Source organism: Stegodyphus dumicola, chromosome 1, assembly GCF_044657685.1.
Source record: "Stegodyphus dumicola isolate Sdum_Otavi_A_Nest chromosome 1, ASM4465768v1".
NCBI lineage: Eukaryota > Metazoa > Arthropoda > Arachnida > Araneae > Eresidae > Stegodyphus > Stegodyphus dumicola.
Window position 1 is genome coordinate 228,827,581 of NC_140768.1, and position 15,334 is coordinate 228,842,914.

The following is a 15,334-nucleotide window of genomic DNA, read 5'->3' on the forward strand; positions in this document are numbered from 1 at the left end:
ATATACAATATCTTTTGAAAATAGCATATAACTTGATCTTGTAATGTTTGCAATAGCATATAACTTGATCTTGTAATGCTTCAATCATATTAAGATGTATTAACTAGAATTTTACGCATGCATCTTTGGTCATGCCTAAGATATGCATCAGCTTGCCTTCTCCCATTCTTCTTTCCTTAGCAATGACTACACACTTGCGACTCTAGATCCGAGAAGGCAGATAGTTTTCAATTCACTAGGCAAATTTAATAATATGCGCTTCACGCAGTGCTGTAGCCTGATCAATGACATTTGCATGTATATACAGACACATTTTATCTTACTGTTCATTAAATCAAGAGCTTCATTATTCAAACGACGTTAATAGCCACAGAATATATAGTGATAAAAATAATGTGTAAAAGTATTAGAAATGAATATTTGTTACACGTTGTTTATTTTTGATTGAAAGCTATATATTGATTATTTAACTTCATAAATCAAATAAGTTTTATATTTTTATTACAAATGGAAGTATTCGCCTTCGACAATTTTAATAAATTCATATTCTGAACTGCAGAAAAGAGATTTTCCTTCATTAAAACTATTGCTAATTATTAGCCCAGAAGGGCTATTAATTTCGTTTTGGCATTTTACGCTGAAACCTTTAAATGCCCGTTTCACTTTTCAAATCGTTGCCACAAAATATTATCGTCCCGTGTTATATTTAAAGAAATTAAATAATTACGAATTTGCATGAATGCATGTAGTTTTCTCGCATTGTGATAAAACAACGGTACCTAGAGCCATCCAATTTTGAATACCGTAATCCTGTACTGAATATGGGGATCTGGAAGCCCTAATATTGAATTTTGAATTTTTTTATTATCGATTTCATATTTTACAACACTTTAACGAATTTCTGATCAACCGTTTCAAAGCGAGCATTGGCAACACTGTACGAGAAAAAAAAAAAAAAAAAAAAAAAAAAAAAAAGACATTTTTTATCTCCAGCGCGTGAGACTGTGTATCGGAAATTCCAAAGATATGCTTATTTTAAAATTATATTGCGATAATACTGTTGAATTGAATTTTATGGTTTAAATGCGAAGAACATGATATTTAATAAATAAAGGTAACAGACAAAATGTTAAAAAAACGCTCCTTTGAGCGTAATCTAAAATCTGAAAGCTTTCAGATTTTTTATTTATTGTTATTATAAACATTTTGAAGTCTTCTTGTCTGATAAATTTAAAATGTTATTTTTTCCAAAGATGTATTTCATATCTACAAAATCTCGGGAACTATTTGGTGACACTCAATTTTCACGATATTTCTTTACTGCGATTTTCATTTCAGAAGCAGTTTAATCAAGTAATTGCTAGATAATTTCTCTGCATATAAGAAAGCATTCATTTATCAAATATATTTCTATGAAGCTTTATAATTATTGTATTGAATAATTATATTATTAATAATTATACTTTTGCTTTTTAATTAATCTGCATACCTTTGCTTTATATTTATTCTAATGAATAATTATGTTATCAGTAATTATACACTATACACTCTGATCTATCTCATGAAGAAATAAACCCACATATAAGTAAGCAATAAAACATTAAAATGATTGCATAAGATCACTTTAAGCAGACATATTATTTCAAAACACAGTGTAGGCAAACATTCTATTTTATCAGAACCAGTAATGCAAATTTCAGTTTCTGCGAATTATGTAAATTGCGTTTATTATGTTTACTCTGCAATGGCACAGGAATTTCATAAAACTGAATCAAATCTCAATTTACGTGTACTACAGCGAAACAGGGTTGTTTATTTAGTTTAACATAAATAGAAACGATACATTTTATAACCTTCAGAAACCAATTTGATCGATATTTTTACGTCTTTGCAGACGTAAGCAAATATTATCTTTTACCGTCATGAGATAAAAAATAATGAAATCACTATCATTCTCCATCTTTTCCACATATTTTAACACTTTTCTCAAGCAATATAAATGACATTTTCAGATTTAACAAAGATTTGATTAAATTTAGATGAGAGCTATATCATCTGTTTAGAAACTATAAGATCTTGATGAAAATTAAGATGGTTTTAAAAATCATTTTTATTATTCGCAGATTGATTTAATTGTTGTTATTGCAACATTAAGAGTAATGAATTTTCCCATAAGATTTCATGCGTGTGAATATTAGGTCTAAAAACTGAAAACATTTAAATATCGATTCTTCAACCATTAATGAACCTACATTTTCCTGTTCATAAAAAATGTCCATATTTTATTCATGTGTGTTTTAAAGTATTTAATTTAGTTATATATAAATTGACTGATATTTAATTGATATTTTTCAAGTATCCTATGAAGAAGAAACTAACAGTATTAATGAAGCCAATAAAAAGATATATATACCTGCCGGCTAATTTTTTATGTTGTTTCATCGTGTTTTTTGTGCCTTTGCCTTAGAAAGAAGTATTTGTAGTTATTAACGTTTATTATCAATAAACATACGTAACCAGAACTACACTTTTCCAAAGCAAATGCCCAGCATCAAAAAGCTTCTCTTTTATAGAAAATAATGCCAATTCGACTACAATAGATAACAAATATTATTAGACTAAAAAATAACTTTGGCTCACTAAAATTACTGCTTGTAGATTGAATAGAATTAAAGAAATATTAAAACAAAATTTATTTTCGATGAATAGCTTCTTTTTTATGGTTACAATAAATTTTGTGTTTCACTTTTTTTCCCAATGTTTTCAAGCAATTCAATTTCCAAGCATGTTTTTTTTTTTTTTTTCATTATCTTTCTAGAATATAATATTAAAGAAATTAAGAAAGAATATAAGTTATTGACTGAATTTTGCCTTTGTAATTCTCTTTTACATTTATTAGAACTCTTTTTTTATCAAAACCTCTAACTGAAAAAAATTATTACAAAATTGTTCTCTTTAAGGATTTATTTATAATCTATTAATATGCTATTATCACTATGCCAAAGCCTGGAATCTGACTTTTTTCTGTTTTTCTGCCATATGTTTTCAATGTTTTATACTTACGAAGTAATTATCTGAATTTTACATAAAGAATTATCATACTAAACTGATAAATTGATTTTTTTCCAAAGGGACCCCAAGTCAAGGTCATTAGAAACTCTTTTGTAAAAACAGCTATCTTGCAGATTCATGCCTTTGACGTGTAAATATTGATATATATTTCTGTTACCAAACCCAACTAAAATTTTTGTGTGTTAAATGAAAAAAATACATTATAAAATGTATTTGTTTCATTATTGTGTATTAACAATGTTGCATTTTTATAATATTGTTTCTATATGTTATGATTATCTCATGTTCTTTTCTAAGGTCTAGCGAATCATTTTAGTACTTAGATAAAAGATGTATTTAGATAAAAAAATGCATACATAACCTATTCTTTTTATGATATAACTATAGAATAATTAAATAGGTTTACGATAGATTCTTTAATTGTAAGAATATACTTCCTACATACGCAGTTCTACATTTACTTTATATATCAAGTATATTAAATTATGTATTGAAATTAACAAAAAAAGAAATGTAGTTTACTAATTTACGCATTTAACTTTGTTATTACTGTAAAAACTCGTATTATTAAATTCATTTTCATAGATGCTTCAAAACCAAATTTATTGTTATGCAAAGATTATTATTTCAATTTTAATAGAAAGACATTATTTTAAAAAATTAAAGTACATGACATTTGTTTAAAACAAAAAATGCAACCGGATAAACTAATTTAATCAAAATTCTTAAAATCTTATAAATCACTCAAGGCAACTTCATTACCTGTAATAAAATCACTAGGCTTAATTCTATTTCCTCTATACAGAATATTCTGCAACGTAAAGAATTATATTAAAAGTACCGTGTCAGTGTAAATTTAGTGTAAGATGGATAACTATTTTATGTAAAAAAGGTAGCTTTTTAAAAGATATAAATTTATGTTATTTGGTGACTAGGAAGGTAGAACAGGATTAGAAGTTATGCTTTTATAAATCAAATGCATGGTTTTCAATCATTTTTATAGAAACTAGTAGATATAATTACTATCAACTAAATCCCTTAATTCTTCTAAAGAAAACGTTATAAATTATCGTAACAACACATGTTTCTATTAAAATGTTAACTACAAAATATAAATTTTTTGAAAATTAAAATTAATTTTCATTGCTATGTTAATAATTATTTTTCTATTGAAATCCTTTCTTCTGGAAGGCAATTTTGAAAATATAATCTCAAACGCTATATTGCAAGCTAAACGTTACAGAAAATAGTATTTTCTATGTATGCTATACCACAAAATTTACCTAATTAAAAATACAATCAACATTTAATTATTGTATTACTTTAATATGCATTTAGATATGTATTGCAGTATCAATTCTAATAAAACTTTTGTTTGAGATATTTGAATATAATTAATTTAACGATCAGCTTTAAATATATATTTTTTCGAAAACGCGTCAAATAAACATTGAAAGACCTTCATATTACACAGGTATAGTACAAAACATTAAAATTATCATTTTCGTAATCTTAAAATTAAAAGTGTTATTTTTGAGAGTTAATAGTTACCTGTTGCTAATTAACACTTAATAATACTTTTTTTTTAAATTTGAAATTGCATAGATTAAACAAATATAAAAATGGAATAAATTATATGCTGTTTTATAAATTGAGGATACAGATTTGTACATACCAAAATGTCAGCGACAAAAACCTGCGAAAATATTCCAAAACCTCAATACATTCATCGCAACCAAATACCGACTAGCTCGATTACTTTAACTGCCCACTTTAACTGTTACGTTATCGTTTTACCTACATAAGTTATTGCCCCTTTCTTCGACTTAAAAATATCCGTTGTATCCATTCCATTGAGGGGGAGACGGCACGCGACAAAAATCCCATCTGGTGTTCGGCACCCCTTACACTAACTAGTACCACGCGTTTTACAATTCAAATAGAAAAAAAAAGCCTACCCCTGGGGTCGGCGAACTGAGCTTACGATCCCTATATGGAGAAGTGTCACATTTTTTACGAGAATAGTTACAATAGAGTAGTAGTTGTAAAAAAAAGGGCATTCGCGAGGTACTTTGGTTGTTAGATTTTTTATATATGCGTTGGAAGTAACGCTGCTTTTTTTATAGTCAATAAGGAAATGTTCGTTTGTACAAGAGTTCACTGAATCTGGGTGAACTTTGGATTTCAAATGTGAATGAAAAAAATGGTTTAGTAGGTTTTGTAAATATTATTTGTAACTGACGTGTTTTCATGGCCTGTAAAGTTCTCTTTCCAGTGTCATGGATCAGTGAACTCGGTGTGGTTAATTAAAGCTCTGACTACATCTGCTGTCGGATACTGGGGCAAACGAATGCAGCAATTTACGCCTGGAGCTGTTACTGCACGTTGCTTGAGGTAACGTATTCTGGAGATTTTTATTAGCTTATAGAGTAACATCACAAAAATAATTAAATCATCGTTTTTCAAGTATTTTGGAGTTTCATAAAAATTCCTAAATAAATGGTAAGCATATTTCAAAACTTCATCTATAAGTTATTTAATCTGTATGGAATTCAAAACAGTAATTAAAATATTTTGAAGCTAAATTAGTTTTAATCTTGAGCAATTATTTTTGCGTCAAAGCTAAATTAACCCCACCCCCTTTTCTGATTTTTCTTAATTCTATTACATTGTCTCAAAGAAATTAGTTTCGAAATTAGTTTCTTTGCTCTATAATTTCAGCTAATATGTGTAAGATATTTAGCTTGGTGCTAATAATAATAAACTATAAATTTAATAATAGTTGATTAGAAAGCTAATAATAACAGGAAGTGATTATGGACTTCAAATATATTCCAACTGTCCATTAAAAACTGCTATGGGCTTGAAGTAAATACCATTTTCGTTTGTCCAGTTTTACTGGAAATCCGATCAACTCTTTACATGAATGCACAAAGCTTTAATACGGAAAATACAAATTTTGAAAGCTTAACATAAGAGCTGTAAACGGAAAAATAGCAGATAAACACAGACAGACATCATCGAAAAATTGTAAAACCGTGTTCTGGAGATCCGAATTCGTACTTCACTGAAACCTTACTGTCGAATATTTGGGAAGAAAACATTATTTCCCTTTCTTATACATATAGGTTCTCGGAGGCTAATTACATTCAGAATCAAAGTTCTAGAAGCCTCGAAAATAAACGTATCTATTTACATATTCTCTTAAACGGGCAAGGCAAATTAGGTGGACTGTAGTACATGTTTTACTACGCATTTGAGCCTGCGTCAAGAAGTCATAGGATATAAGTCAGGTTTCCTTAAAAAATTCTGTGCAGCAGCATTCTTCCCCTTAGCTAGATAACCCTAGAATGATTTTCGATAGTCAAATAAACCAAACCAATTATTTTATTTTAGTTCAGTAATTACAGAACAAGCTCAAAGAGCTTAAATATTCATGAAAATGAAGACTAAATACTTTAAGATTTAGAAATAATGTTAATTTTATGAAAATCATGTCAAAAATTAGATGGACAAACATATGACAGGAAAACAAGTATTTACATCGCAGTGTAAAGAAGCATATATTTCAAAAAACATATATGTATATATAAATTGCAAAGAGGCAAACTGACGGATAAGATGAGGCGAAAATAAATGTGCACGTCACTCAACAGACATCGCTTTAATGAAAGAGTTTGAAAGATCTTAGTTACAATAATTCTAAAGGATAAATGTGAAGCCTTAATATATCCCTTTAGTTATAACTAAAACGTTATGCATCTTTTATAAGAAATGAAGTGATGTTTTAAACTTTTAAGCACTTTTGTTTTAACTTTGGACTGCTAGCACATTTATAATCAGGCATTTTCTAGAAAGGATTAAACTGTAATGGTTATCTTAATGTGTATTTGCTTAAAACCTAAAATAATGTATATTCCAAATTTTCGGAAGAGCTTCGTCAGTTTTTCTATTGCTCTTTATGCCAGGAAAATATTTTAAATAATTTTATTGATTTATAATAATTCATTTGTAGAGACATTAGGTATTTTAGACAAAGAAATCGAAACAACCTATTGGGCCTTCAACAGGATTCGAACAACAAATTTTCAACTTGCAACGAGGGTGTTCTCACCACTCACGCCAGAGGAACACATGTGGAGGAAACAATGTAATTTTTTGCAAGCTGTACTATTTTTTAATCTATCTAATTTGAATTTCAGAACTTAAAAACTGAAAATTTGCTTTATTCTGTTGGTTTATAATAACAGTTTTTCTAGCGATTCGAAATAAACTATTTTAACTCTACATTTTTAGAAAAGTTCCGTTTAGCTCTTAACTAGGTTAATCCAATCCCCATTAATCAGAAGTTAACTACTATTTAGGGCCCACCAGCGGCCGAACGGTAAAGTCGCTGGACACTGGTAGTTTGGTCCGAGGTTCGAGGTCAGATCCCGCGAAAGGCATCATGAATGTCTTCATGGGTTTTGACATGAATAACGTGTTGACGAGCCAGTTTCCCTTAGAAAGTCCTCCACGAAGGCATTCCCTTGCCTTAGGCAGATAGGCGTCGTGTGCTTTGCCGTAATCAAATAAACCAAACCTAATTACCATTTAAGTCTAGAAGAAAGACAATGATGGCAGCTATAACATTTTCTGTCACTTATTGCATGCAGTATAATTCATATTCCATAGTTATTGTAAAAAAGAGTAGTTTATTATCTTAAAAAATAAACAAAATTTATACCTAATCTTAAATAACTTTTTTTATAAATAATATGCATTGCAAATGTACAATTATTAGTATTTTGCTTAAAATTATGGTTATTTTAATAAGATAGCCATGGAGAATTTATTGCGCAACACGTGCAAATTAAATAAGCAAAAATTATGTTTAGAAATTTTGTTATCTTTAAATGATCAGGTTCAAAATTATCAAGTTTGCCAAAGAGGCGAACTAGCTGTAAATAGAAAAAGACTCTCTTCGCTATTTCTTAAAAGGCATTAAACGTTTTCATATAAAAGTAAACATTAGGCTGAGACTGAAATTTTTATATTTAAAAATAGTTAAATGTAAATAGTAAATAAAAAGCAGCTAGTAATACTTATTATTTAAGATTAAAAAACTCATCGTACGCATTCAAATATAAGTCAATAACATGAAAGATTGAAAGAATGCATTTTTCTTTATCTAAATGCTTTGCTGAAAATAATACAATGAGTATTTTCATGACAAAAAATTTTAAAAACTGATAAGAATGAATTCCCCCCCAAAATATAATAGTCTATTTAGAATTTTCAGCAATTAAATTAAAAATTAAGTTACATCAGTTTATAAAATTAATTAATTTGCCAATTTTATAAACTAAATTAATCACTTTTTTTCACTGATCATAAAACTGCAGTGTGCGATTATTAAGAAAATGTTTTGGAATCAATATACGTAACAGAGTAGTTGGCAAAAAATGCTACACATCCAAAGTAATTTCTTAAAAGAAGCCATATCTGAGCAATATCTTTCTAAATAAAAATGTAGTTTTCAAAGATCACCCTTCGATAAAACAGCAATAAAAAGATATTTCTGTTTGTATCGGATACTGCTTGAGAACGATGTTACATTTAATCGCTTTAATACTGTCGTTAACGTTCCAAACTCTTAGTCCATATCCCATATCTGCTAAGAAAATAAACAGCCGAGAAAAGAAGTTGCGTTTTTGTTATCGTAGAAGTCTTTTCGTAACTGTGTTGATTTTACACTATATTCAAAGAACTAGAACTGCTGTCGCTACTAAGTATATATAAATCCGTTTTTGGAGAAAGTCGTTCAAGTCAGTTTAATGGTATATATATTATATTAGGTTTTTAGTATTTATTTCATCGCTTATAGTTTTAAAGGCCTTATGTTTTAACGTCTAATTTAGTTCCGGTGAAAGTTTTGCTCAAAATCTGAGATAGGTTTTGTTTTTTAGTTGGATAAATACCACTGTTGCGGGTGAAAAATCAGTGTTAAAAATTAAATTTAAAATGCTTTGACTTACATCGTTTCACCTGTTAACGTCTGCTGCTATTTTTTGTGGTCTATATTCCAACACAGAGTCTAAAATCGCCACGGGCTATCCATTACTGCGTTGGCTGGCTGTATATAACGACCTGATACCGTTAGTACAGTATTGGCTGTACTTTATTGCCCCTGTAGGTTGTTTTTCAGGTAGCAGAAACGTCTTTTTGTACGCAGCTTTTTCCAAAAATTGGACATTTATCGGTAAAAACCAGGAAAAGTGAAATAAAAAATAAAGTAAATAAAGGTAACAGTCACTTCTACAAAAATGCCATTTCAATTCTTCTTCGCTGTTGGGTAGTTCATTCTATTTATTATTTTTTTTCAAACGTGTTGTGTTCTCGTCCGCCTCAGATTTTTTTTTTTTTTTATTTTTATTTATTTATTTATTTATTTATTTATTTTTTTTTGTCGACAGCAGTTTATACACTAAGTCTGAAATTGAAAAGTTACGAATCCAAATAAAATATTTGATTTTCGAAGGAATGAAATAAATGTAATTATGTTGCCTGATCAAAGAATAACACAAGACCCGAGGAGAGAATGCTTTTGTTGGGCGCTTCTCTCTAAACTGTGTTTTTCTATTTACTTCTTGTAAAATTCTGCTCTCCATAGAAAATGCCGCAATCCATCACTTCGCTTGGAGTGATGCTCTTCAATTTTGTTTGTTCCTTAAGGAGGAAAAAAACGCGAAGAATTATGTTGCGGTGCTCTATGAAAGTTACGGCTTTTCTCTGATTGGATAAGAAATAAATTTGCTGCAATCTATTTCAATTTCGAACGTGTGCTAAAATTTAATATATATTCTCTCCACCTATTGAGAAAGTCTGAAATTCCACAAACGTAAACAAATTGGCATAGAAGAAATTCAGTTTTAGAATGCTTCCGTTACGCAACATTATTTAATCCTTTCGTTTATTTACTATAGATCAATTATACTTAATTTTATCTACCTTGCATCAACAATCAAAAATGTTTTGCATTTAGTACATTAACGTGTCATTTTTATACCTATTTATTTTTCGAAAGATTTTATGGAATATAATTCATTGTGTGTAATACATAGATTGCTAGCTTTTATAATATTGTAGGGTATCTGTTATTTTAAAATTTAGATTGTAAATGGAAGTTGGAGTTAAAGTTCTGCAGATCCTGCTACCAATAGCGAGTTATCGCTACGTCTTAAACAACCCGCAAAATACTAAAGAAGGTTAGAATAAGCTTTTTTTTAGTCTTAAACATAACATAACAGGTACAGCTTGTGCTACAGAAGAAACTTCCGCTATTTGTGGATATTTATAGTAACATAGCAAAGTTAAATTCAAATGTAAAAACACAGACTACATATAAAATGCTAATTTAAGCTGGCTCATATATTTTATCGGTGCGTATTTTAAAACCTCGTCTAATAAGATACTGAAACCGGAATATAATTTTTAAACAAAGTTCCTCACAATATAGTTTTAAATTTTATAAATAATTTTATTAATATTCTTAGAGCATTTTCCCTCATAGAGACTTCAATTATAAAATTGAAGTAGGTTTTAATCAAGTATGAGTTATTATCTATTATATTAATGCAACTTAAAAAAATATCACAACTACAATAATTAAAGATAGTCTTTAAAAATTTAATGTAATTTGCTCAATATCTTTGCCTTATCTAATAAAAAAAATATGAATGACGAGTTTACTGAAGCAAAAATTATGGTTATGAATGAAGCCTGTCCGATTCTTTCTTGTGAAAGATGTATGTATCTTCTTTATTGTGCCTGCCGTTGTCTTTAATTACTGTAAAACGTCACAGGATATTTCGAAAGTCCTAGTTCCGAAGAAAATGTTTGTAGCATATTCAGCTCCCGAAACCTTAATACTAAAAATATCTCCTTAATATGTAGGTGAGAATAGGTCTATTTTGCAACCTGGAACAGTGCTGCAGTTTTATACTTGTTTGATTAATGCTTTGCTATAATAATTAACATTACTATACTTTAACTATGTCAAAAAATCAGTATAACTGCATGCATACGCATCTCGATGGCTTTATTCTGAAGTATATTTCATTAATTGAAAGTATGCTGTCGAAGCAATTGTTCTGTTTTAGAATTATATCTTATACAAAAGAAATACAGAAGCAAAAGAGACTATTGTAAAGTAATCAAAACTGATGTATAAAGAAATATACATATTGTATAGAATGTAGTATCTATATAAGAATAATTAAGAGTATTTAAAATAATTCTAATAATAATAAAGAATACTTAAAATAATTTTAATAATAATAAAGAATATATAAAATAATTTGTAATAATAATAAAGAATACATAAAACAATTAATAATAATAATAAAGACTATATGAAATAATTAATAATAATAATAAAGAATCTATAAAGATAAATCGATAATAAAGGAAACGTCAAGATAAGTACAGAGTGAAACGAGAAATATAGTACCCTTGAAATTTTAGTATATAGAAAAACTGGACAAAGATTAATACTGAAATTCTCAATAACTATACGTGACTATCACTATACAGAATGTGTTCAATATATTCAATATCTTCCCCTTTTCCTCCTCTATGGCTTCACGGAGAAGAAATTTCACATTTCTAATAATTTTATAACACATATTCAATTCATGGAAGAAAATCATGATGGCTGTTTTAATTATAGTGCATTTGTCGATATCCTCAAAGAAAGAGGTCGTAGGGATTGACACCGGAACTTTGTTGCAGTATCTGCCCTTCGAACATACTGCATATCGTTGGGACATCACGTGGAATTTAAAATTTTCAATCAAGAAATCCACAACTTTTTTACCTCAGCTCTGCGATGAGCTGGAAATTCTTGGATTGAAAACATCAACTTTTTTACGAATCATAACTCTTGATTCTATGTAAGAATATTTTGAACTCCGTGTGAAATCTCGTCGATTAGTTCACAGCAGTTCACTATGGAAGGCTAACAAAAGCCATATATTAAGCTCTACCATTTCTTTCGTCGGAATATCTGCAAGTGTAATTTATGCAAGAAAGGCAGGCACGGTTCTCTCTGAGAGATTCTCGTAGGATTGTGTCGTGAAGTTATTAGAAATCTAAAGGTCCTACTCAAGTAAATAAATGCCAAAGAATTGTATGTACCACATTCTATTGGGTTATAACTTTTCTGTTATATTACTTAAATTAAATATCTTATAAGCCTTTTTCAATATTTGATACTTCGTGTGTCCTCATAGTATTGCTTTTGTTTTCATACATGAAGGAAAATGAGTAAATCTAAATTGATTTTCGAAGTTAATAAACGAGATATCTAAACAATTGAGAATAAATTGCTTTATTTAGCATGGTGGTAGGGAAGCTGGTTACCCCAACTTTGGGATGGGATTAGAATATTGGAAAATGTAAGGATATACGTAACCTTTACTTACACGTGAAAATTGTGAAATCGCAGCATTGTCAATGATGAGACGATAGCTGACTGCTGGGTTAAGCCACTGTCGAAGAATTCCCAACTTTTTAAATGTCGCGTCATTAGATTAAAACAGTAACAGAAAAACGCACTTTTTACTTTCGACAATTTATTATTGTTAAGATTTGTTAGTGAACATATCTATACAGCTTTAAAATTTTGGTAGGAATATCAACAATTTTTAAATTAAACACCATATGTTTAATTTCTTAACTACCTAATTGCCAGTAACTCTAAACATACTAATGCTCATAACTCAAATGCTCTAAAAGCACTAGGTTTGATTAAGTTAAAATAAATATTGGCACAAACACAAGCTTAAAGATTCAAAAAGATGATGTTCTCTATGCCAAATAATATTCCCATTCTTCATTGCGATTAATTAATTAACCGAATATTAATTAATTAAGCGAAATTGTTTCCCTTTCTAAACAAACAAAGAAATATACAAAAGGCTTTTAAGTGGAACTTTATTGTTTGTCATGTTACACATGCGGATGCAAGTCAAAAACCTTATATTGCTGACTAAATATTTCTGGAAATATTTACATATCCTTTAATGCTTTGAACTTTAATTCTCAAATATTTGAGATTACTTCTAAATATATTCTCTTAGATAAAAAAAATAATAATCATGTGCTCAAACAGATATAAATTAGTAATTTCTATTAAACCGAAGCGTTAAATAAAATATAATTGTAAGATTTAATTTATTGGTATGGTGTAATATAGACGGTACTAGTATACTACGGTTTTGTTTCATGTATTCGTTTCAAAATTTTATACACTAAAGAAGATATTCAACAGATTATTAAAACTACCTAGTACGCTAAATTAAAAACATTAAGACATTCAACAGTACATCGTAAAGCATTCGCTCTTGCATAATACCTCTCTTCTTACGTGTATAATCTGACTGTACTTTAAAAACTAGTCTCATTTCTTAAAGTCTAGTTTTCCATTTTTTAATATAAACATAATTTCTCGCAAAGTTTTTCGATTCAGAATGAATATTTTTTATCAGTGCTTTGGAAAGAAACTCGGAAATTCCTCCAAATATTTCAAGCAAGGAAGAAAAAAAATTACATTATTTCACTATCCCAAATATTGTTTCTCAGGAGGTAACATTTCCTCCTTACACTTGTATCCCGAATCTTAACGATTCTGCGAAACTTTGAGAAAGTAATTTCCTAGGGAAAGTTTCTTTTTGCAATCTCACGCTTATTTATTTAGTTTTTCCAACCAGCAATATTAAAGCAAAAACTAAAAACGAATTTTTAGGCTGTAGCTTTGTGTCCAAAGTGAAGTCATGGCCAAACAGTTTCTGCAGAGATTACATCAAGCACCAGAGTTACGGATATATAATACACGTAGTTTTTGATGTGTAAGTAAAAATATATTTTTGGAATTGTGTTATATTACCAATATTACTCGAAGCTTTTCCTGTTTTTCAGAAAACCAGCGAGCGGACCATAATATTTTCCAAAATCATTATGCTCGCAAAAAGAAATGGTTCAAATTATATATCTAGCATTCGCTATATTTAACTTTAATCGTAAAAAAAATATTTCTAATTATCAGCTTTGTAATTCAGGTTAATGTAATTAGTTCTAATCGGTATTTATTTAGTTCTGATTCATATTTGTTATTATTTAAAAATAAATAAATATGTTCCAGATTTTATATGAAATATCAAAGAGACAAGAATTCTATAAAATACATAGGTGAAATATTTTTATATCAGCAATCAGTATTTTTACTGCTTTCTTAAATGGTCGACATTGATGCTGCTGTTAACTGTTTAATGGTCAACAATGAAGTGAAGCGATTCACTGTTGTTTTCCAATTAAAGATCTGATGTTAAAAAGATAATATAATGTTGCTTAAACTCAATAATTTCAAAATTATTATTTTAGGTTATGGTAATACGATATTCATATCGGAAAATTCCCTAAAAATTATCTTTATTTTCAAACATAGACTTTTGCTGTTAAGTTAAATGATTTTGAAAGTCTAAATTAGTCTCATTTCGATATCTTCTTGAGGATTCATCTTTAAAATTTACTTATAAACTTATTTGTAAGTTTTAAAATTAAGGCTCTTTAATAAATGTCTTTATTAATACTACTATACTATCATTAGCACACAAGTTCTGCACGTTGTTTAATACTTTCTATTTAAAGAAAAAGAAAAAGGTTTAATATTTTTGAAGTGCTGTAGTAAAGTTCTATAGCAAAATGCATTCTCGTATTGGTTTTGATCAGAAGGTAAATTCCTTTTCAGATTTCGAAGGTTTACGATAGACTTTCTAGTCTTTCTTAACTGTATTTATTAATCTTTTAGCATTACAGCTACGAAGGTGGATCCAAAAAAAATTTTACATGGGTTATTAAAAATATTTATTAACAATATATAGAACATACAAAAGAGAATTAAGAGGCATACTTGCCTACCATTTTCCACATAATCATTAAATCTATTTAGGCACTTATCTGAAAGCAGGGACTTGTTGAATATGGTTTGGTAGAAATTGCGTGCCTGCCCATTGAGGCTTGGTAATTGTTTTCACATCACTATCTAAAGAGAACTTTTTTCCAGATAGATGTTCTTTCAATTTCGATAAAAAGAAATAATCACTGGATGTTAAATTTAGGATATATGTGGGAAGGGGTGATTCCAGACTTCCCACTTAAACTTTTGAGCAATTTTTGAGTTTGGAGAGCAGTACGGAACCGGGGATTGTCATGCAGGAGAATG

General features: G+C 28.8%; 2 long non-coding RNA genes across 3 annotated transcripts in view; one reads left to right on the top strand and one right to left on the bottom strand.

Moving 5' to 3' along the window:
- Positions 1-15,334, bottom strand: part of LOC146999492 (uncharacterized) — a 251,924-nt gene that overhangs the window by 221,407 nt on the left and 15,183 nt on the right. The window lies entirely within an intron of this gene.
- Positions 5,342-15,334, top strand: part of LOC146999493 (uncharacterized) — a 29,282-nt gene continuing 19,289 nt past the window's right edge. The window contains exon 1 of the long non-coding RNA XR_015039781.1: positions 5,342-5,466. This is a non-coding gene — a long non-coding RNA (uncharacterized LOC146999493). The remainder of the gene's footprint in view (positions 5,467-15,334) is intronic.